General features: G+C 29.9%; 1 protein-coding gene across 1 annotated transcript in view; it reads left to right on the top strand.

The window, feature by feature from the left end:
* Positions 1-23818, top strand: part of LOC108546182 (putative inorganic phosphate cotransporter) — a 58961-nt gene that overhangs the window by 17356 nt on the left and 17787 nt on the right. The gene's annotated exons all lie outside the window — the stretch shown is intronic.

The raw sequence follows: 23818 nt of genomic DNA on the forward strand, positions 1-23818 counted from the left end.
CCCATTAAAGATCGATAGTTCTAGTATTAATACCCATGTCAACGTCACAGAATTTAACTATATTCTTGTAATTAGTTAGATCCCTTGGTCTACCCTGTCATTTTAAAAGTCCTGATATATACCAAGATGCATTTTATATCGTGCATTTAGAACAATAGAAAGTACCTTGGAATAGGTGCAGAAAGGAGGATTGGAGAAAGAAATGAACAGCTAAAATATTAACACTAGAACTACCAACTCAGTCAAAATGATTGGTCCCAGAATTTTCCTTTTTGCAATCACCGAACACATACACCTGCTTTAAGAATAAAATTGGTATCAACTCGTATTAAGAAAGAATTGTAATCAATATATTCACTCGTATTCATCGTATCGCTGAAATTACTATAATCTGTGCACGTTATAGTTAGGTACCCATTTAAGATCGGTAGTTCTAGTGTTAATAACCAACCACCCTAACATCCGAGTAGTTAGTGTAGTTTTAGTTATAGAAGAATAGGTAACCATTAGAAATATAATAATCGTACAAAAATTTTCGTATATTCTTTATTTTTCGATAAATTATTGTACGTTCTTTATTTATATAATTAAAGTAGAAAAAACAATATTTATATAATTAAAGGTAAAGTAATATGTTACATCTAGATATTTCTTATTAAACAAATAAAATACTAACATAAAAGTTGATACAATAGTTTAATGGAAGTAAAAAGATATCTGATTTGAAAATACTCGTTCCACAAAACTATTCGTACACGATATATCTGCTTTATTTACTAGAGATATGTGTTTGTTTACTCTGATTCTTCGCTATACTGTATCTCGAGAAACATAAGTATCTGTTATACGTGTAAATTCTAAGTAGCTCTACACGTATTTCAAGGTTATATTTTATTATGACTCAATGATTAATCGGTACGTCATAAGGATGACCAAGAGAATAATTTTATGTTTACATCAAGAAGAAACGGTAATTCTAGAAGAAATAAAACCAATATTTAATTTATTTTTGTTTACAGTCACAAAGTATGGTCATTTCTTAATTTTTTTAAATAAAAACAAGCCACTTGCACAAATTCCTTTTCAAAAAGATTTAGCATTTCGAATACCATAGTCACTTTTATACTCCGTGTGTTTCAAACTTGGAAATTGATTATTAGAAAATATAATACTGAAATTAGGAATAAAGTATTCGTATAGATAGTACGAAGTATTCGGCTGGAATACGTGTGTGGGGGATCCTTCCCCCACCATCGTTTGAAGTCGCTGTGGCAGGTTCCCCGTGGTTGGTGTATCTATAAGGGACGTTAGGAAAAGGAAGGGATGCCGTTTCGCTCGGGCCTGCTAGCGGACTCATCAGTAAGGCTTGCTTAGCAGGCCCTGCCTTAGACACTGAGGATAGTAATAGAAAGACGGGAAGTTATATATATGTGGGATTGGAATAAGAACGGCCCTGGAAGAATGGCAGGTGTGTCTGGATCCAGAACGAAAGAGACCGCGCGCAAGAGTATCGATTTCAATGAATGTTTATGTTAGAGGGAAAGATTAGAGATGCGTGCAGAGTGTTTGAAGTACCGCGCCCTCCGAGGTTGCGTAGGAAAGAAGTATGATTGCGAAGGAAAGCCTGGGTATGGAAAAGAACAGAGTGAATGCTTAAATAAGGGTGCCAGGGCGCGGGCAGCAACAGTCCTTCACGGTCTTCAAGATAGCGTCTAACAAGTAAGAGTCGAGCGTACCCGTAGCGGGTCTCTAGTTTCGTAGCCAATAAGTATAAGTTTATTGTATTTTAAGAAGCAGTAAAACAACGTTACTTTAGCTAATCCACCCACCCCGATCCCACATATATAGGAAACTGGGAGTTTCCCGAGGACTTGCGGGAAAGTCCTTGAAGGCGGAATCCATCTAGTGGCGAGGGCGAGAATGATGGTCGCTACACGTGTATGATGATTGGGAGAAGCTGGCAACAGGATGATCGTCCTTTGTTCTAGCACCGCGTTTGCCAGTGATGTCACTTTTGTCAGGCAGGAGGTTCCTTCTCTTGAAAGAAAGCCGATATTATACTAATTGTTGGGATTCTGGGAAGGAAATCAAAGTGTTTAGCGTGCAGGGAAATAACTGTATTCAGTTGTACAGCAATAGATATATAAACTTTAATACAGGTGAAATATATACATGTAGGATTGGGTTGGGTGGATTGGCTAAAATAGCGCTGTTTTACTTCTTAATAAAATACAATAAGCTTATACGTAGATTGATGGCTATGAAACAAGAGGGATTCGCTATGGGTACGTTCGACTTTGGCTTTTTACTGACATACTCTTGGACACTAGCTTAAGAACTCTTAAAAAACTGTTAACACGTTGAGTGCTACGTCAGTCCCTAGGAACTGACAGTAGACTTTTCGTTTGGACGGTGTGGATTCTAGGGACTGACAGCGAATTTTTCGTTTGATCATTATCGGTGCGTAAGACTGGCATTGTCAAGGGTTAAATTATCAATGACAATTAATATATTGTAAAAATTTAATTCCCTCTGCTAAAGTAAATCTTTACACTTCCGTGGCTTTTCCCGACTGATCGTCTCTTGGTGATCGCCTTTTTGCCTTTCTGGCATTCCCCACCCCATTATCTTCTGTTTATAATTTGTATATTTGTGCATTGGCTGTACCATTCTCACAGTCCAAACGACAAAATGAAACAAAGTAATCTTCTGCTCAAACCCTTCGGTATACTTGAGCGTTCGGCATCAAGTGCTCACTAGCTGCCGCCTGAGCGGAAAGTGTAGCAAAATCGGCAGGTACTTCAATCACTCTGGACGCATCCCTAAACTTTCGCTCGACCCTACCATAAACATTCTTTGCAGTTAATTCGCTTGCACGTGGTCACTTTCATCCTAAGCTCAAACACACTTGGCATTCTTTCAGGGCCGTACTTATTCCAATCCCACATACACTTATGCGAATGTAAAAAACAAGAGCTTTAAATACGGCCCTATGGGTCACAATACTTTAAAAGCGTTCTATACTGTTCCGAATTAGAGACTGACTGCTGCAAGACACAGCAGGCCCTTTTAAACCCAAAAACCGACCCCTTGATGCCTGCATAGTATCCCAGGTTTTAGAAGTCTAAAGGTCGGCATTGATCTGCAATCTCTAACAGGCCTGTCACCATCGTTGCGTGACAGTAGTTAATTTACAACACTAATTAATAGGTATTATACAAATACTTAGTATCTTCTACTTACTATATCTTAATATTAATACGTTGATTACTATGGTGATCATCAGTGATTGACGCTTGTGTCCTCAGTGGGGCCATGGTGGTCACCAGTGTCTGATGATACTAATTTTTTAAATTTATATTTGTTTTATTCTAATCAATTTTTGAATGTTTGAACAACGTAAATAGATAGAGAACTTTGAACAGAAGACATTAATAATTTGCACCATTTTGTTTTGCCATATTGTTTGATAATTCATGATTATATCGTAAAAATAATGGAAATTTTGTCATGGACCCCTGAGCATACCATACAATAAGTGCATGGCAGTCAATGTGTTAAATAATAATTTTAAAACCTATATATATTTATTTAATAAAGGGGGTACCCAAATATACTTGTAGCTAAATAAAATAATTATACGAAATTCTTCAAATAGTTAATTAAAATATTTTCTGCACTCCACTTATACCTGCGAAGCTAACTTTCGCTTAGAGAAACGTTAACATTGGTCTAATTATTAGCTTACATGCTGTATCAACGATTTCAGAAATACCAAAATTGGAATAATACAAATGACTATTATTTACCTATTATTTTATGACTATTATTATTATTGACGACTATTATTAACTAATATTATTTTAGCAATAATAATGACTGATAACAAATGAAATTACGTGAGAAATGTCCGTCAATATCGATATCAATACATTGCCAAATATCGTATTGTTACTAATTATCATAGTTTATCATAGATACCTCAAATATAGGAGAACGTCGATAAGAATTAAAATATATTTTTATGAAGATCATGATTAACCCTTTGCGCTCAAGAGGCGCCCTTTAGTCGCCATTTAATGAAATTTCCAAGCTCGATATTTATTAATATGTCAAATTTTAGGTAATGTAACGATGTGCGAGGTATCGAAATCAAATAATTCTACGTGTTAATTATCATACGACTTCTTATTCACTGCTCAGAAAAATATCGTCAGCTTTGTAACAGAAATTCTTTGAACTCCTATTTTTTGGCTAGGGAAGGGTATAAATTCAAAGATTTTTTGGTGCAGAATTTTTTTACGTGACGATGACGATATTTTTTCTGTGGTAAATAAGATATCGTACAATAATTAACACGTAGAATTATTCGATTTCAATACTTCGTACAATGTTACATTATCTTAATTTTGATATAGTAATTAATATCCATTTTGAAAATTTTACTAAATGGTGACTGAATGCAAAGCTAATAATCTATTTATTCTCTAATTAATAAATAATATAACAAAAGTAAGATAAATATTAAAATAAATTAAATAATCTCAAAAGCATTTCCATTTCTCCAAAACATTATTTCTAATAACCTCCATCTTGCTCCGTAATATACCTATTTTTTGATACATGAAAATTACTAATTAATCGTGATAATTTCTAAAGAAACAAATTTCATTTTCGATCACTCACTGAAACGAGAGAATTCATTTGAAATTATAAATTCGAATTTCAAATGAAATTTTGAATTTTGAAGTTCTTTTGAACAAAATATGAAAGAAGTGTCTTTATTTATTGCCACTATATAAAATTCTAACGCATCCCCTCTATATAACCTCGACTTAACTCTTCAATTTCAAACATCAAATAATTCTACGTGTTAATTATCATACGACTTCTTATTCACTGTTCAGAAAAATATCGTCAGCTTTGTAGCAGAAAATCTTTGAACTCCTATTCTTCTTTAGCCAAAAAATCGTCGAGAGCAAAGGGTTAATATTGAATCGAAGAAATCAAACAAAAAGTTTAACAAACATGTTTCGTTTAAATCATAACACTCTTAAGATTTTCTCATCGAGGCTTTTAGATTTCACATTTGTATAATACCTGCGAGAAATAAGTACCGGTATTTCAAATTATATTTTCACGATTTTTTCTCATCAATTCTATTTTATCGATAAGAGGAAGGGCTCCAAATCGATGTTTAACGTAATTTTCACAAATTTTCAAATCCGAAATTTGGCTTGGCTGCTTCTTTTTCAGTGTACTACATATTCCATACGGGATTGTGTATTACCAATGCACAATTGCTATACATTGATGCGCATATTATCAGAATTACATTAACATTTTATTGCGTAAGAAACGTTTTAATTAACTCGCAGGAATACACAGGAATGCTTGAGGTCATTATATTGAAAGGATCACATCTCAGACATCTTTCCTGTAGCAAATGGTATCATAAACAGCGGGTTTAAAATGTATTAGCACGTTGTATTACAGGAAAATTCATCTAATCGGAAAATTTTTATTTTAATTAAATAAAATTAAAGTTCGCGCAAATGTATTTTACTTTACTCTTTTATTTTATTTATTCACAGGTTGATTTCCATTTGTATTCGCTTATAAGACTTGTACATTTTTCTACAAGATAGGTTAGTAGAGAATTAGTACAGAATTAACACAGAATTAAGTTGTTTTAAAAAGGCGATATACGGTAAAAAGAAATGCAATCGCGCGGAAAATCGATTTGCATAAATTATTGCGCGATTTTTGCAATTATACATACCGTAGGCAGTATAATGGTGAGCTTGCTGACGAATGAGAATATCGTGTTTTCTAGTAGCTAGCTTATGTACTACCAGAGTATACAAAGATAGAAGATTAGAGGATAATATATTGCTATTTAGCATTTTATGTGCAAAGAACAAATTAATTTATAACATTTCATACGGCGAGCATCGAGTGGCCATAAATTTAGTCTCGCTTGCATTTCAGTATAGTCAAAGTATAGTCAATGCCATAGATATACCCATATGACAGACTGCCAATCTCAAAGATCTGTATTTTACATTAGATCTTTATTTTATCAGTAATTTGTGAACTGTATTTTAATTTAGAACGAAGTAAAGTATAATACAAATATCGTAGTCTATTGGAATCCTTAAAATCCTTGACAGTTCTGCTAATAAAGCCCAGATTTCTAAAGGCTAAACCTGTTATATGCCTAATGTGTTTGTTAAAAGAGTGGTTGGACGAGAAAAGAATTCCAAGATCACGGGCACTGTCCTTAGATAATGATACAGAGTTATCAAGAATATAGTCGTGTTTCGAAATATTGTATTATTTAAGTGAAAAATGAATTATGAAACATTTTGATTTTTATTAATTTTTTAATTAATAAATTAAATACAAATTGTAAATATATATAATAAAATATAAATTGATTAATATATTAGAAAATATTTTTTATTAATAATACGCACTAAGTTTTATTCTTATTTTGTGTGTTTCTCTTTCTATTTATTAAATGGTCCAATTTTTCTTCTGAGAATAATAATAAAGCTGTGCCAAACTCATTATCTTAGTTTAATAATTAAAATTTGCAATGTATTTGAATATTTTAGCAAATTAAAAATGTATTTTTCCTTTGATCTGTCTTATAATGTTTAGGTGAATAGAATTTATACATTCCACTATTTTCGATATTGTAGGATGATATGGGCATATAAATGCCATGTACGTGTTAATAAATTTTCAGACCATTTTCTTCTTACATATACAAGATGATTCATTTGAAGTTTCGTTTGTAATTATTTCCTAATCTGTAGCTCATTTCGAAAAATGTTTCGAATAAAACTTACTCTGTCTGGGGTAGGTTTCGTTTGATAAAATATGGCGACAAATCTCGTTTAAAAGAATATGCTTTCGATATTTAATTAATAAATTAAATATAATAAATATAATGAAATATAATTTATTCTTATTATACTAATCACATAGACGGTTAAGATCTTCCGGTATGAGTGAATGACTACTGTAATCGTTAATAGTGTGAATCGATTTTAAATCGATCGTGAAAAATAAGAATTTACAGTATTTGAAACATGTAGAGGATAATGAGTTCTACAGAAATTTTGGCGGTAGAAGTCATTTTTATGCAAATTTTGCTTAAATTGGAAGCAATCTTTTATGAACGAAAAATCTTTTATGGGAAATAACCTTCTAACCTTCTAAACCTTCTAAATAGACCCTTTAAGTTTCAGTAATTTTGCATACTCCGATTATAATCCTTTTTTGGAATTTTTCTCACAAAAATTGGACGATACAATATTAAAGAATATTATTTGTATAAAACGTTTTGTCACGTCTTGTACTATTACAAAGTTAACCCTTTGCAGTGGGCAGATTTCGGCAGAGCAAATTTAGCGTTTCGCAGTTACTTTTCTGTACAGGATTTAAAGTCAATATATGGATATTAAAACGCACAGAATTTTTTGAAACTGATTTGGGTTTAATACTACTTATAATACGTAAATATACAAAATTTTTAATTTCTCTAATTTTCTGTAGTTTTCTGTATTTTTCGACTCGCTGCGGGGACATAGACCGCAAAGGGTTAAAAAGAAAATTCAATTGCCGATTTCATCTATTTATAATGATATATGTGAAAGAGAAAGATTGTTGCATATATAACCTATTATGATATATGTATGATATGATATATTATAATCTAGTATATATATATACATAGATTTTCATCCAAATTAAAGAATTAAAGTCAGCATCTTGAGGTTAGGTAAATTTTCTTGTAATATAGTGCACTAATACCTGTGAATAGAAATGGAAACCAATATCTTCTATGTTTTTTAACAGTTAACAAATTAATATATTTAGATAATAATATTTAAATATCGACAACAATTCGCAGTAAACTATTTTAAACAAAAAAATTTCACACTATCTAGAAAATTTTTCTCTATCTCTCTCACTCTTATTAACAACATGTTTACTCTTTGACGATTCTCACATAACTGTTTTATTCTTATACATTCTTCTAAACATTTTTTCAAATATCATTCATACTAGACTGTACTCGCACATATTATATTTATATCATGGCAAATGATTTTCTCTCATAAAACCAATACTCGCAATACCTTTCTTTACACTGTAGCATTGCAAGATCTTGCAAAAATTGCGAGTTCCTTATTTCTTGATCACTTTGTGATACATTGTTATAAACATTATCTTTACAAACACATTAGGAATTACTTTCACACGTTTTGTATATTTTTCCACAATTTTCTAACACGTTCTGTTCAATGATGCGACTTTTTTAACACATTTTACTCATATTCGTAAAATTTTCTTATCACGTTTCTCTTATTTTTATCTTTAAATTCAGGAAACCGTATTAAGAGGCATTAAAATGCGCAAGCATTAAATGTGCAATGTGCAAACATTAAAAAATGTTATTATCGGATGCAGTTATGTATTTTAAATTCCTTTTTCTATCGTTTGCTTTAGTTCAACACGAGTTTCATGCTCTTCTTAACGAATCGTGTTAAAACAAATCCGTGAAATTACAGATAATTGAATTTATTTAGAAAATTTATAGCGTACAAATATATGCTTATATATTTATACACAAGTCACATTTTTATATCTCTATACATAATATACTTTACGATATGTACATTGTTTTCCAACTTCAATTAGTTAATGTACAGGCTATACCAAAATTATGTGTAGAAGTTATCACAGTTAAATTTTATACTTTTAGATCAATGGGAACATGTTTAAAAAATTGCACGTCGAATTGTCCTTGTCCGATTTTGTTAAGGTCAAACTTTTATCATCGCATCGTATTCCACTGATCGAAAGGACAAAAAGTTTCGAAGGAATCAAAAATGATCTGTTTTCATAAAACATTGTGTCGAATTTCCAATAATTCTTAAGTTCGTCGTATATATATAGGGTAGTAAAAGGTAAAGGTTAACAATTTCGGGGACTTATAGTACCTCCCAAGAAGAACAAGAAAAGCCTAATCAATATAGGTCTTATACAATTAATCCTTTTGTCGTAAAATTAACTTTTACAAGAATATTCACAGATAAGTAATTTAAAAAGTTTCGTAAATATAACTCTTCTGATCCTCAACGAATCTACAAAATCTAAAAGAATCCAAATTTTCGATTTACTTAATGTTGGAGTGGTAATCCTGTTTCGGTGCTAATGGCATTGGTTTGGTATGTTAATGCGCGTGGTGTTTTAGTTGGTAATGTGGATTTGGGCGGTCACGTGCTCGTGCACGCTTAGTGCAAGAAATGCGTTATAGAATACCAAAAATTAGTGTTTCTTTTTGTTTTTGTTTTGTTTAAATTATTCTCATTTTTTCCCTTTTTTAAATAAATAGTTTTGCATTAACAAATTGCGGCGTGTTTATTTACTCAAAAAAAACCTAACCTCAAACACCTAATGCTCTTTGTTAATGAAGAAAAATTTGATTAATTTACATTTTATGTTTATACCTTTATCCTATTCTTGAATTTATATTCAATTCCAGAAAGAACTGCACGTATTTGCGTCACCCTGTATTATCAATGAGAATAATGTTGAGAAGTCGTGACATTGGTCAGTTGTCAGAGTACACGTGTTTCGAGAGCTTAGATAAGTGAATGGAGGAAAACAGTAGCAGATAAAATTCAGTTATGTACGTAGAACCATGTAAGATGTAATTGGTTGGTAGTTGTAAAATCAGCGTAGAAGTATGTAAGTACAAATATTTTGAGTTCTGAAACAGCAACTTCAGATATTCCGGAGAGATAAAGAGTTGGAACGTCACTATCGTAATGGTTTCTTCCAGTGCAGGATATTGCTGACAACGATCTACGAAAAATCGTGAATTGTTCGAGTTTGTCTTTGTTTATAATGCCTAATCAATTTTGTAAGTATATTGGACTCAGGTGTGTTGGAACACTTAAACTTCGTTCTGTAGTTGGGTCGAACGATATGACGAAATCGTAAAATCAAGAGATCGCAAAAGTATAATTGTTTCGACTTTTGAGAAATCAACTTGAGATATTTCGACGACATAAAAATCTCGAGTGTCAATCAATGCCGTAAACTGTGAAGGAAATGGGTTCTTCCGCTGTTGAGTGTCGTTGATAATATTTTACGAAGAGCTCGAGTTCTTTTAAATGATAGTAGATTTGAATTGATAGTAGATTTAATTTATACTTGGCGAGCAAGCTGGAAGGGCTTCGTTAGTTTTGAGGAGGAGTCGTAGATAGTAACTTATAAAACAAATCACATTACCGTAGTATCAAATAGCTAAAATAAGAAATACAAAATGATTTCCGTTTTTTACGAAAAAATGATATTTCTCAAATTTTCTTTTTCTCGATTATAAATTTTTCATTTATTACTTATATACTTTTGTTTAAAGCACTTTTTGCTCAAATTCTTACAAGAAGGGTTAGAAATGGCTCAAATATCGTCTCAACTTTGTATAATTTGTACTAAAATATTAATATATTAATATTTTGTAACAATATTATTACAAATAATAAAATTAAATAATTATGTAATAATATTATCGAATCAATTATTTTTTAATATATCAAAGTACTTTTTGCGATTGGTAGAAACATAAATTTTATTAAATATTAAATATTAATATATTAATATTTTCTAACAGTATTATTACAAATAATGTATATTAAATAATTGTATAATAATATTATCGAGTCGATTATTTTTTAATATATCTAAATACTTTTTGCGGTTGGTAGAAACATATAACAAATTTTATTTATTTAACGCACATGGTTTTCTGCATAATAAACAATAAATTAAATAATGTCAAAATTTAATATAGCAAAAATATACGAATAGTAACATTTGGTTTAGGACTTTCTGTAAACATTTATGCAAATATATCGAGCTACATTTTTCTTCAATCGAATTTTTGTCTATGTGGTACGTTTCCACCATTGTTACTAAATGTTCTATTAATTTCATTATCGTTCGTACAAGTGTTTTATGGATTATAGTTCAATTGATTTCATAAATTCTTAATTGGATTTAAATCTGGCTGAAGTTCCAATACTTTAGATTTAGGTGCTCTCGATTTGTGCTTTGGATCATTGTTACGTATATCGATATTAAAAGATAAATTTAATTAAATTTTGTTTTAATAAATATTTCAAAAATATTTATATTCTTGAACATATATTTTTATGTGAAATACATCAATGAAAACTAGTTCACTGATATCTGCAGCTAAGATGACCTCCACACCATTTCACTGTTACTGTTATGTTCCGCTCTTACAATTAGTTTCGAATTTTTTACTCGAATTCTTTACTGATTTTATGCTATGACGTTTCTCGGTATGTAAACATAATATATAATAAATCACTATAAAATATTGCATAAAGATTCAATATATAAAATAAAAAGGTATACATTTGTTAACTATAAAAAGTGTTGTAATATATATTAAAAAATAATCAATTTAATAATATCGTTTTAAGCTAATGTATACAGCAATAATTTACCATGTTGTGTTTAAGTATTAATACTAGAATTACCGATATGTAACGCACAACTAAGTGTAGCATACATATAGATAATAATAATTAAAGTTAAAAAGTCATTTACGATAAAAATAAATAAATATTATTCGTATAAATAATTACTATTAATTAATTACTATTTAATTATTATTTCAATAAAAGCAACATAACTTTACTTTAATAATAATTTAATAATAATTAAAGTTAAAAAGTCATTTACGATAAAAATAAATAAATATTATTCGTATATATAATTACTATTAATTAATTACTATATAATTACTATTTCAATAAAAGCAACATAATTTTATCAAAAATTTCTGTATACTCGAAATATCAATAGCTACAAAAATGAGTCTGGTGGTAGCCATTTTTGTTAGTGGTGAATGAAAGTTTAATAACAATAAGGAGAACAATTCTTTATTTAATAAGAAGGATTATAAAACACTAATATAACATTCAAATATAATTAATTTCGCACAATTACTCAATGACATGACTTCTCACTATTATATCTCAATTACAACTAACGTATCCGAAATCATTCTCTATTTTTTTCCTCTCATACATTACACTGACATACACAATTCACATACACCTCAATCATTACACGCATACTCATTTATCATAATAACCTGAATTCATTACATATTCCAATCTCATGCATACTTGTTCCACTCATCCCAACACATATATACCTAAAAATCTATGTGACCACTATCACAATTTTGACTCATTGGCATTGTCAACATGACAACATACGGCCCTGGATGTTATTACGTTAATCTATTCCATCGTTTAAGCTTCCAAACTTGTTAGTTTATGACCTTCTATACTTCTATCATTGATTATACAATACGCATAATTCAAATAAGAGTAGAAGCAACTAAGGATTGTCCCTGAATAACCTTGAACGATAAACACTAGCGACCTTTACTTTGGTACGTGCAGGACATGTATAATTTGCTATTGATGTCTATTGATGTCCAGAATACGAATCTTGACCTCTTTTAATACGTTTATGCGATAATTGTCCACGTGGTCATTGAATTACATTTATTTTGACTATCGATTTCTACTATTTCTACTATCGTTTGTACTACCAACAAGTATTTCTCATTTACATATGTAATAATTTGTAATAATTGGCCTATGTAATAATCGGCCTTCTTTAATACGATAATTGTCCGCGTGGTCATTGAATTACATTTATTTTGACTATCGATTTCTACTATTTCTACTATCGTTCGTACTACCAATAAATATTTCTCATTTATTTATATAATAATATGTAACAATTGGCCTATGTAATAATTGGCGAAATTGGCGATATGTAACAATTTCCTATGTAATAACTGACAGTACGTTGAGAAACACTTTGACAGAAATCATTATCTCAATAGATTACAATCGTAGTGCACGCATTGCGATAACTGATACACGAAATATTTCAAAGATAGATTAAAAATTAGAAATGAAGGAAATATATGGTTCTACTTATCACTAAACGTATCACGTTGTATCAAATGATTGTTGAATGAAAAAATAAAAATCTTAAAAAAATGAAATAAGAGGAAATATCGATTATATCTATATTTTAACAGAAAATTCGCGCAGACGAGTGATCTAAGGATTAACGTTGATATAAGTAGTAGATAAAAGATACGACTGCATTTGTCGCCTTAGAAACTGCCTTTGAAAAATTCTTGGCACTTTAAATGATTACCTTTCGAATTCCGTGTAATAAATAAAGCAGGAAAAAATCATGTCAATATCTGCAACAGTTTCAGAGAAAACAATTTGTCAGAATGTGCGTGTCACTTCGCAATACGAACAATAGTAACACGTTTCATAGAAATTGTCATCTAATCGTTGCATTGTGATAAATAATGGCAATGATTAATTTAAAAAATAATGTTACCAATGGTTATAGCATTCTCGAATCGCTTCTTAACATTTAAAATGTTTACTTACTAATAAACAGCAAAGGAAATTGGAAGACATTGTTTTGCATCACGTTTGAAAATGTTGTATCATTTTGTGTATATAATTATACAAAATTTTTGTACGGTACTCGGTATTTTTAGAAAATTTTACGATATTGTATATTTTAATAACGTTGTATATTATTACAACTTCGTATAAATATGTTCGAATAATAATTGTACTTTAATTACTTGATACTTTTTGGTATTCGTGCCTAATTTATTAACGTTTCATTATAAATTAATAATATCTCGTATGAAACCATAATCTTTTATTGCAGCTGGTAAAATTATTTCTTTCTATCGAGAGGTTTAACGCTGCTCGAATTTCCAAGAAAATGTTCTGTAATATTGAATCAACTGTTCAACGTTTGTAGAAGAAACATTGCAAGGACCTGCTAACTGCAGTAAAACTGCTTCTATGTATTTTATATAACATTACACGTTATGTAGCAAAGTCATAAAATCGTTAACAAAAGAAAAGAAGAAAAAGAATAATATTATATAATACCACGTTAAATTACATTTCCATAGTATATACAGTGTTTCATAACACACGTGATCAGTCCAAGAACTGATGAAACCCACTTCGTAAGTCCATTGAGTTCTTATTTGTATTGGAGTCCATTGTGTATAGCTGGTTCGGACGATGTAGCGACATCATACGATTATCGTGAAATCAATCAGTCGATTGCAGACGTATAATTGTTTTGACTTCCGAAACAGCAACTTCAGATATTTCAGAGGTAAAAATCACGAACGTTAATCATTGCTGTAAGACGTTGATTTGAAATTTCAAATAGTTTCTTCGGCTATTGAGTGTTTGTCGTCAATGGTTCATGACGAGTTCAAGTTCTGTGGAATTGTAGAAATGATTAAAATATTAACTAGAATTTCTCGATATTAAATTGATAATAAGTAGTAACTAACGAGTCAAGTTAATATTAGAAGTTAATCAACAATCTTTCCCATTTTATTGCTTTTATTGATAAATATCTATAGAAACTGCAGATAAGTTCTGATTATCGGTGACACTATTATTGTGACATTAACTCAAGTCGTTGTTAGATGCAATAATTTACGATCTTATTGTACCATTCGAATCAATTACTGTGGAGAACTCAAGCGTTTGAACTCGGAATGGCACTAGGACAAAATGGACATTCTGTTCTATGGGGTTGATTCCACCTTTGATGCCTTTGAAATCTATACAGGGTTTTCCAGCAACGGTAGTATAATAGGAAAGGGGGTGATTCTTGATGAAAGAATAAATCGAAAATAAAGAATAACATTTTCTCGTTGGAAGCTTCGTTGTCGAGAAAATCAACTTTGAATATTCACCAAGTGCGCGTGCACTTAGCTATGACTTATATGGATAAACTATCAATATACGAGTATCGGTGGTACAATTGAGGAGAGGATGATTCTACGTGATAAAACAAATCGAAAATAAAGAATAACATTTTCTCGTTCGAAGCTTCGTTGTCGAGAAAATCGGCTTTGAATATTCACGAGTGCACGTGTACTTAGCTATGACTAACAATGAGAATGCAATGCTTCCGGGTCACCGATTTAGTTGAAACTTTACATATTGGTAGATTTAGTTCTCCTGTCTATGAATATATGCCAATATATGGGCAGACACTCAATGTTTTTTTAGATATTCGTAATTACAAATTTATTACGTGAATAAGTAAAGTATTAATTATGATAATCATCATGGCGGATAGCGACGTGAGGTAACGTTCTAGAATTGTATCCTTGTAAACAAGGGTTCCATTTCCCGTTGGGAGGAAATACTTTTTCGACTTTTTTATTTAAATTAATTCGATTTTATGCATGTTAAATATGAAACAAAAATTATTTTATTTTCTAGAAGGCTTTAACTATATGAAGAAATACAAAATGTAAAATATAAAGTAATATACAAAGTAATATACAAAAAAATACATAAAATGTGAAAGATATAACAATATAGGATACATACACATACGCAAAAGGTAAATAATAGGAAATATATAAAAATACAAAAATTTAAAGATGGTAAATACTTATTAACACTAGGTGTACAATATTAAACCTATTATTATTTACATACATGGATAATAATAAAAGTATGGTTTTAATAAAAGTTTGTTAAATGGTGGGCCATCAATATATCAACGTACTAGGTAGATATTCAAAGTTGATTTTCTTGAAAACAAAGTTTCGATTCAAAAAATTTTATTCTTCTTTTTCCATTTGTTCCTACATGTTGTACTACTGTTGCTGGGACACTCAGCATCTTGGAATCTATATCTCTGACATGGTAATAGGATAAATTATATTGATACTTCTTTGAATTCATGAAAAATTAAATAGAAAATTTAATAAAATAAAATTTAATAGAAAAAAAATAAAAATTAAGTTTTTTGCTCGCTTAGCATCCAACCAATATATATTAAGTCATTTTGAAGATGATGTCTATTTATCGTTGCATACCTAACGTATATAATTCTAAAATTTGATATAATTTGCTTCATCTCGTTTATTATCCAAGAGTATCTAAAGTACCATTAGTGTGCATAAGGTTGAAAACCACTAAAATAATTAATACCGATTTCTACGTCAGTGCTTCATCGTTTTATCCTGTTTAGTCCTGATGTGTTCTGTTCCCTCTCTTCATTACACGCTATCATTCTATTCGTAAATGTGACACTTGTAATCAGTAACAAACAAAAATTCGCATGACCTGTAGCGACCATCATTCTCACCCTCGCCACTAGATGGATCCTAACTTCAAGGAGGTTCGAGGACTTTCTCGCAAGTCCTCGGACAACCTCTGCTTCCTATACATATAACTTGCAGACCTTCCAATAGTATCCTCATCTAGGTAGCCCTACTAATGAGTCCACTGGCCCACTAGCAGGCCCGGGACGGAAACGCCTCATCCCTTCCTTTTCCTTTGGTCCCTTCTAGTACCACTACCGCCACCTAGCACGAAGGATACCTGCGACAAGTCGACGTACAACGAACGTAGGGGAGAGAGAGAGGACCATCACACACCCCTACAAGACCCTATCTCTACAATTGCGTTAGGATTGGGCCTATTACACTTTGACTAATCAGACTGGCATTTCGCGTGCAAACTCCCAAGTTCTATGCAATATATTATACACCTATAATTAGCGATACACGTTTATATACTACGACTATGAAAAGCGTCGAAGTATTATGGCATATTTAAGGCATTTATCAAGTTTGGAAATACCACAGGAACTATTGAAAGTGTGTAATCAGATTAATTATACGATGTCCACAAGGTTGCCTTGAAATGTAAGGTGGTCAGTTTGCTTATCTTCTGTAAAGATAATCAGATAACGCAAAATTAATTACATCTCATAAACAAAGACAAATAGGATATACGTTTATATGAGCTTTTTATCGCTGTTTTTGGACGTGCAATTAGCCACTGAAGTGGATTTTACATGTTACGAGACACTCGGTATATCAAATTATACATTATCCGTCGATTGTCCGTGAGGAAAAAAAAAATTAGTAAATATTATCATATGGGTTATCATTCGATCAAAATCAGTGACCAAATAGTTTCAGTTCATTTTTCCATGTCTAATCTGACAGAAATCTAGAGATAATTAAATGAAAAGCAGATCTTATCCTTGTTGCATTCCACAATGTCTTTTGTAGAATAATTACAAAAATGTAGATGCGATTGTTACAGAATACATCGATTTCTACTTCAAATTAACTCTTTGCACTCGACGATTTTTTGGCTAGAAAAGAGTAGAAGATCAAAGATTCTCCACTAAAAAACTGACAATACCTTTTTGAGCAGTAAATAAGGAATTGTATAATAATAGAATTGTAGAATTATTTGACTTCGATACTTCGCACACTCTTACATTACATTAAATTTGATATATTAATTAATATCGATCTCCTAAATTTTATGAAATGGTGACTGAAGGTCTCTCGAGTGCAAAGGGTTAATGGCACAAGTGCAAACGAAATTATCAATAAAAACAAAAATTAATGAACAAGAAAACAGACATTGTTGTACATTTGAAAGTTTTATATTTGTTTTTACCGGAATTAAAGAAATGTTAAGAATTTTTTTTTGAAAATTACTTTTTATTGTTTTAATATCGTTTTAATCGAAAATAATCGAAAATAAGATTCGAAATAAGAAGATCCATGGCAAAATGATTTGTATTTTGAAATAAATTATTATCGAGGAACAATTTAGTTTGACAGAAAACAATTGGCAAATGATAATAGGATTTTCTTTCATTAATTTATAAAAATTGGTATGATGTACGATTTTAAATTGGTACATGGTTTTATACGTGTTTCCCATATGACATAATATATGTGTGTCGTGTATTTTCATTTTCGAGATATAGCAAATTAAAATTCCGAATCTTGATTCTTATTATTAATATTTAGTCAAATTGCATAACTTTTTTTGAAGATATGTTAATATGTAAATATATCTTTCGATATGTAAATATTGCAACCTAACTAAAATTTTTTGAAATTGTAACATGTGGTGTTTTCCCTAATAGTCACAAATATTATTATATTTTTATTACCGATGACAGCTAATAATAGAGTAAAATACAATCTGTAATATAACGAAACAATAAACAAATAATGTATTTTATACACGTACGTTTACACATACACGGTGATCAGGATAATCAACGATTACCAATGATTTAGAAAACAGCGATAAAGAAGGTTTTGTAATCTTTTATGATGAAGATAATAGCGCTCATTGATTTTCTTTGTTCAGAATATTTTTCTAGAAATAAAGGTGACTTTCAGTTTTCTTAAATTTTCTATTTATTTTTATTTTTTATTTTTTTCAATACAACTTGGTACATTTTTTACGACATATTCATGAAAATGTGCGTAGAAATAAATTCATCCACGCGTTATGCAATGACATCCAAGATTATAGAAGATCAGAAATGAAAGAAATATTTCGATATTTCATTGCGTTATATTTATAAGAATTCTTTATTAACAAGATTATTAATAAGTTTTTCGATACAATATTTGTGTCCATTAAGTGATTAAAAATGGATACCGATATCTTCTACGTTTCTCAACAGTTAACGCATTAGTATATTTAAATAAAAATATTTAAATAATGAAAGCAACTTGCAATAAACTATTTTAAACAAAAAAAATTGATTGACACTTTCTAGAAAATTCTTCTCTCTCTCTCTCTCTCTCTCTCTCATGCTTATTAACCGTTGCATACCCAAGTTTCTTCTTCGACGATTCTCACATAACTGTTTTATTGTGACACATTCTTCTAAACATTTTTTCAAATATCATTCATACTAGATTGCACTCGCACATATTATATTTATATCATCGTAAATGAGTTTCACTTATTCAAACTCATTCGCATTCACACATTTAAAACCAACACTCACACATTATGTTATTATCGTGTATCGTATTATTGTCGAATCTTGATTCGTTGATTCAGAGAATTCTTTTTGTAAAAATTATCAAAGTTACCAATTGTAAAATTCATACGCTGTGGAAAATTACTTTTTGGAATCCTTGTACTGTACGGTATTTCGAATGTAATTATGTGCTTTTTAGATTTTATGAGTGGGTCCCACTGAAATATTACACGAAGAACGAAATGTAAATATTCTGATAGTAAATAACAATAAAATTAGTCACACTGTACGAGCCAAGTCATATCAGAAAGAAACATTCGTAAATATAATATTAGAAAATATTCAAAATATTTCTCTCGCTTGTAATATTTGAATAAACTCGTCTTAACACACGCTTTCACATGGCATGAAAAGAAAAACGTATAAGATTTCAATTAAAAAATTAAAGGTCATCTTCATGTATCGAAAAATAATGCGAAATACTGTAATACCTTAAATACGAAACACTGACCTGCACTACGCAGTTGATCGCAGAAAATTCTAAAAATTTTTCCCCCTTTATTCTTTTCTGATTATGACAATTTTCGAAAAAATCACTGACTATTAATAACATGAAAATTCTGTGTTCATTTGGCAACGAAAAATCGCCCATTAACTTTAATGGGGTTCCTAAAAACTAAACACTTCAATGATTCCATTCGTGGTAATTTAGATTCCAAACAAAAATTTGTCGAAGAAACCACCAATGCTTGAATTTTTACAATTTTTAAGTGAAAAATTGTATTTTTTTTTCCTACTGTAAAAATATTTGTGTAAAAATTCAATATAAGGATGGGAAAGTACAGGCTTTGGCCTTTACATCAAACCCACAAATGTTATTCGACAATGTCTTCTCACAAAGTTCTAGCTGATCAAAGTTAACGTAGCTATAGCTTCAGTTTCACTCTTTACTGTATTTATTATAAACAAAAGGATCATCTGTTACGGAAAATTCTGGTTCATCTACACTCCATGAATGTAGTTGCGTGTAGCACACTGTCTACCACGCTCAAAGATTTTTAGTATTTCTTGTTAATATAATATCAGAAGATGGAAGTTGAAACAGGATGTTAATAATATAACCATGTGTTTATAACGATTAATATAGATTTTATTAGCACGTGAATATTGCACGTGAACATTGTACACCGCATCCACGAAGGCCTACCATATTCACAATATGACATATACTCAGCTTCAAGGGTTGCCAACACGCTGTGGCTCTTTAAGGCGCGAAGTATGAATTGAATATACGAATATATTTCAACATTTCGCGAGTAACTTTAAAACGGTATATCCAGATGAAAAGAAGCCATTTAATTACAAATCAAATTTGATTTTACAAAGGAAAGTTAGTATTATACGCAGCAGTTGGTAAGAATATCGGACAAAAATTTCTATCTTTGGAATATTTTCATAAATATAGCGATATAAAGTATATTGATAATTTTTATTTATTTATTTCTTAAATTCAACGCGATAAGTAATTTTTCTTGTCAGATTCGGATTCAGTGTATAAAAATGTGTGAGAATTCTTTGCATTCTTGAGCAATAAAATATCGTTTAATCGTTTTTTTTCTCGTTCCTTTGCTATTATCTGTGCTGTCTAATTGTGAGTGATATATACACTCATATACGAAAATATTTGAACGTTTACATTTCCTATCTATAACGAGTGAAACTTGTTATGTTAAACAGGAATGTTTGGAATAATATGGTTTGTACGACAAGAAAGAAGTTTCGAGGTCATATTAATATTATATACTCTACGAAGAATCGCCTTAGGACTGTTGTAATAGGAAATGTAGATTGACGTTGTAATGCAATTTTTTATTATTCTTTATTAATATTGCTTTTAGCACTCTAATATTTTCATCATCCATCGAAGATACGTATTTATAATGAATATACGTATTTATAATATTGTGAATACTATATATGCATGCATGCATACGACATTATTGCGAAAATAATTGCGAAATTGCGCGAATCGCAAGTGCTGGATCTTTTTATGCTCAAATTTTATCTACAGTGATTTTTACTTATTTATTTATAGTTATTCAATAAATAATTGCTGTTTTTTATTGTTTATAACATTATTTTCTATTATTGAATTATTTACTTTCTAATATGATAAAATTAGCATAGATACTGGAAACATAAATTTTATTTATTTATTGCAAATAGTTTCGTGTACAATAAATAACAAATTAAATTCGTCAAAATTTAACGTCGCAAAAATATTCGAATATGTAATAAATTTAAGTTAAAATAAGTAAAATAGTAATTTTCTATAAAAGATAAGTATATACCGGATTTAATAGATCATTGCTTCGACTATACGTTTTAAATTGATTAATATATTAATAAATACTTTTTATTAATAATACGTGCTAAGTTTTATTTTTATTCTATACAAATTTATCATTATTCTCTAGTGTGTATTTCTCTTTTTGTTTATTGGATGGTCCAATTTTTTTTCTGAGAATAATAATAAAGCTGTGCCAAACTCATTATCTTAGTTTAATAATTAAAATTTGCAATGTATTTGAATATTTTAGCAAATTAAAAATGTATTTTTCCTTTGATCTGTCTTGTAATGTTTAGGTGACAAATTAAATTTATAAACAATAAAAGACAGCAATTATTTATCGAATAATGTCCGAATATTAATAAGAGACACTGTACTTATTGCAATATTTATATATTTAGATACTTAATTTTGTCTTAAATAATTTTGAGTTACATTAAGAAGAGTAGAATTTATACGTTCCACTATTTTCGATATTGTATGATGATTTTTACACGATATATGGGCAGATAAATGCCATCCACGTGTTAATAAATTTTCAGACCATTCTCTTCCTATATACACAAGATGATTCATTTCAAGTTTCATATGCAATTATTTCCTAATTTGTAGCTGGTTTCGAAAAATGTTTCAAATGAAACTTACCCTATTTCAGTTAAGTTTCGTTTCATAAAGTATGGTGACAAATCTCCTCTAAACAGATGTGCTTCCTATATTTCAAAATTATCTCAGTTTTTTAGAATAAACCTGTATATTTTTATTTAAGTAAACGTATAATCTATCCCAAGACGAGTTCGTTAACCTACTTGCTTCTCAATGTCATTCAATTTGGTTCAAAACATATGTACCTTCATTGTACAGCTAAAAATTGTTCCTTATCCTCTATATTCGAAAAACCGACCTTCCAGATCGATAACCTGATTAGACAAATGTTTTACGATTTCGAGTATTGCTCCACTAACTAATCTGATTTTTCGTGTGTTCACGAGTGGTGGGTTCTCCCCAGAAAGCTTTATCTTTTATAAAGCTACGTAAGAAAAAGTCTACAGATGTTAAATCTAGGAACCTTGGTGACAATACGAACACCTCTGTTTGTAAACATAGGTAAAGGAGATTATTAGCGTGAGTTCGTGGCATGTTGGGATATATTATACATACAGTTTCATTAAAAAGGAAAAAAAGGCCAAGATAATCTCCAAATCTCAGAGACACGTCTATCTAGAAAAGTTTTATGATTATCAAAATATTTTCCACTCGAAACAGGTGATAGTGATAATTCGGTGATCATTACACGCGAAATTTTAAACGAGTTACCTTGTATATTGCACATTGCTTAAAATACTTTTGTTTACTATTGTTTGCATACTATTTATACTATGTTTACTATATTTACTAAATATGCATACCATTGTTTAAAATAGCTATTTCATTTTATATATAAATAGTGTCAATTTCCTTAGATTCAGCGTCGTGCTAGTAATAATTCGGTGATCATTACGCGCGAAATTTTAAACGAGTTACCTTGTATATCGCACATTGTTTAAAATACTTTTGTTTCCTATTATTTGCATATTATTTATACTATATTTACTATATTTACTATGTATGCTATAGTATAAATAGTAGTACTATATTAATACTATAATAAATTAATAATTAATATTAATACTATAAAATTAATACTATAATACTAGTATAAATAATAATAAATAGTGTTAATAGTATCAATTTCTGTAGATTCAGCGTCGTATGTCTACTTCGACGGTATCGAAGCAATGGTTATTGTAGTACGATAAAACTACAAGGTGTCAAAAAATTATTCGTTCGCTTGAAAGTGTGATGAGATGAAGATGAATAGAAAAATTGATAATGAACGATTTCGTCAATTTTTTTATTTTGGAAATATACAATATACGAAGTAATACAACAAAGTTGGTAATTATAATGATCTAGATTAAGGAATGCAGAACCAATTTTCATGATTTCGAAGTTTTTTTTACATTTTATTCTTATGTTAATTTATTCCTTAATTTTGTTATGGTTTAAGTAAACAATTTCTTTAACGAATTCATTCTTCATTCAATCATGCACGTTATGTCGTTGACATCAGAAAACCAATCAAATGACTGGTTTAAACTGTTTTTCTTTATAATTGATGAAAATATATTGCTGCTTCTATCAAAATTAATGTCAATTCTTTTGGAAATATAGAAAGGTATATGTATATGTAAATATGTTTATCATTTTCATCCTACTACTTGAACTATATTTATTTGCATCTACGCCGTGTGTAAATATACATTACACGTTGATAATTCTAGTGTTAATGTTATATAATGGATAGAATTCGAAAGATCGTTTCAACCGAATTAATCCTGATAAGAAACTTAAAAGGTTATCAAATTAAATTTGAACTTTACTGTGATGTGTGTTTATAAAGATAAGAAATGTTTTCATTTCTTAAGTACTGTTGACAATGCTAAT

The sequence above is a fragment of the Eufriesea mexicana genome, unplaced genomic scaffold, assembly GCF_001483705.2.
Source record: "Eufriesea mexicana isolate 0111107269 unplaced genomic scaffold, ASM148370v2 scaffold620, whole genome shotgun sequence".
NCBI classification, from domain to species: domain Eukaryota; kingdom Metazoa; phylum Arthropoda; class Insecta; order Hymenoptera; family Apidae; genus Eufriesea; species Eufriesea mexicana.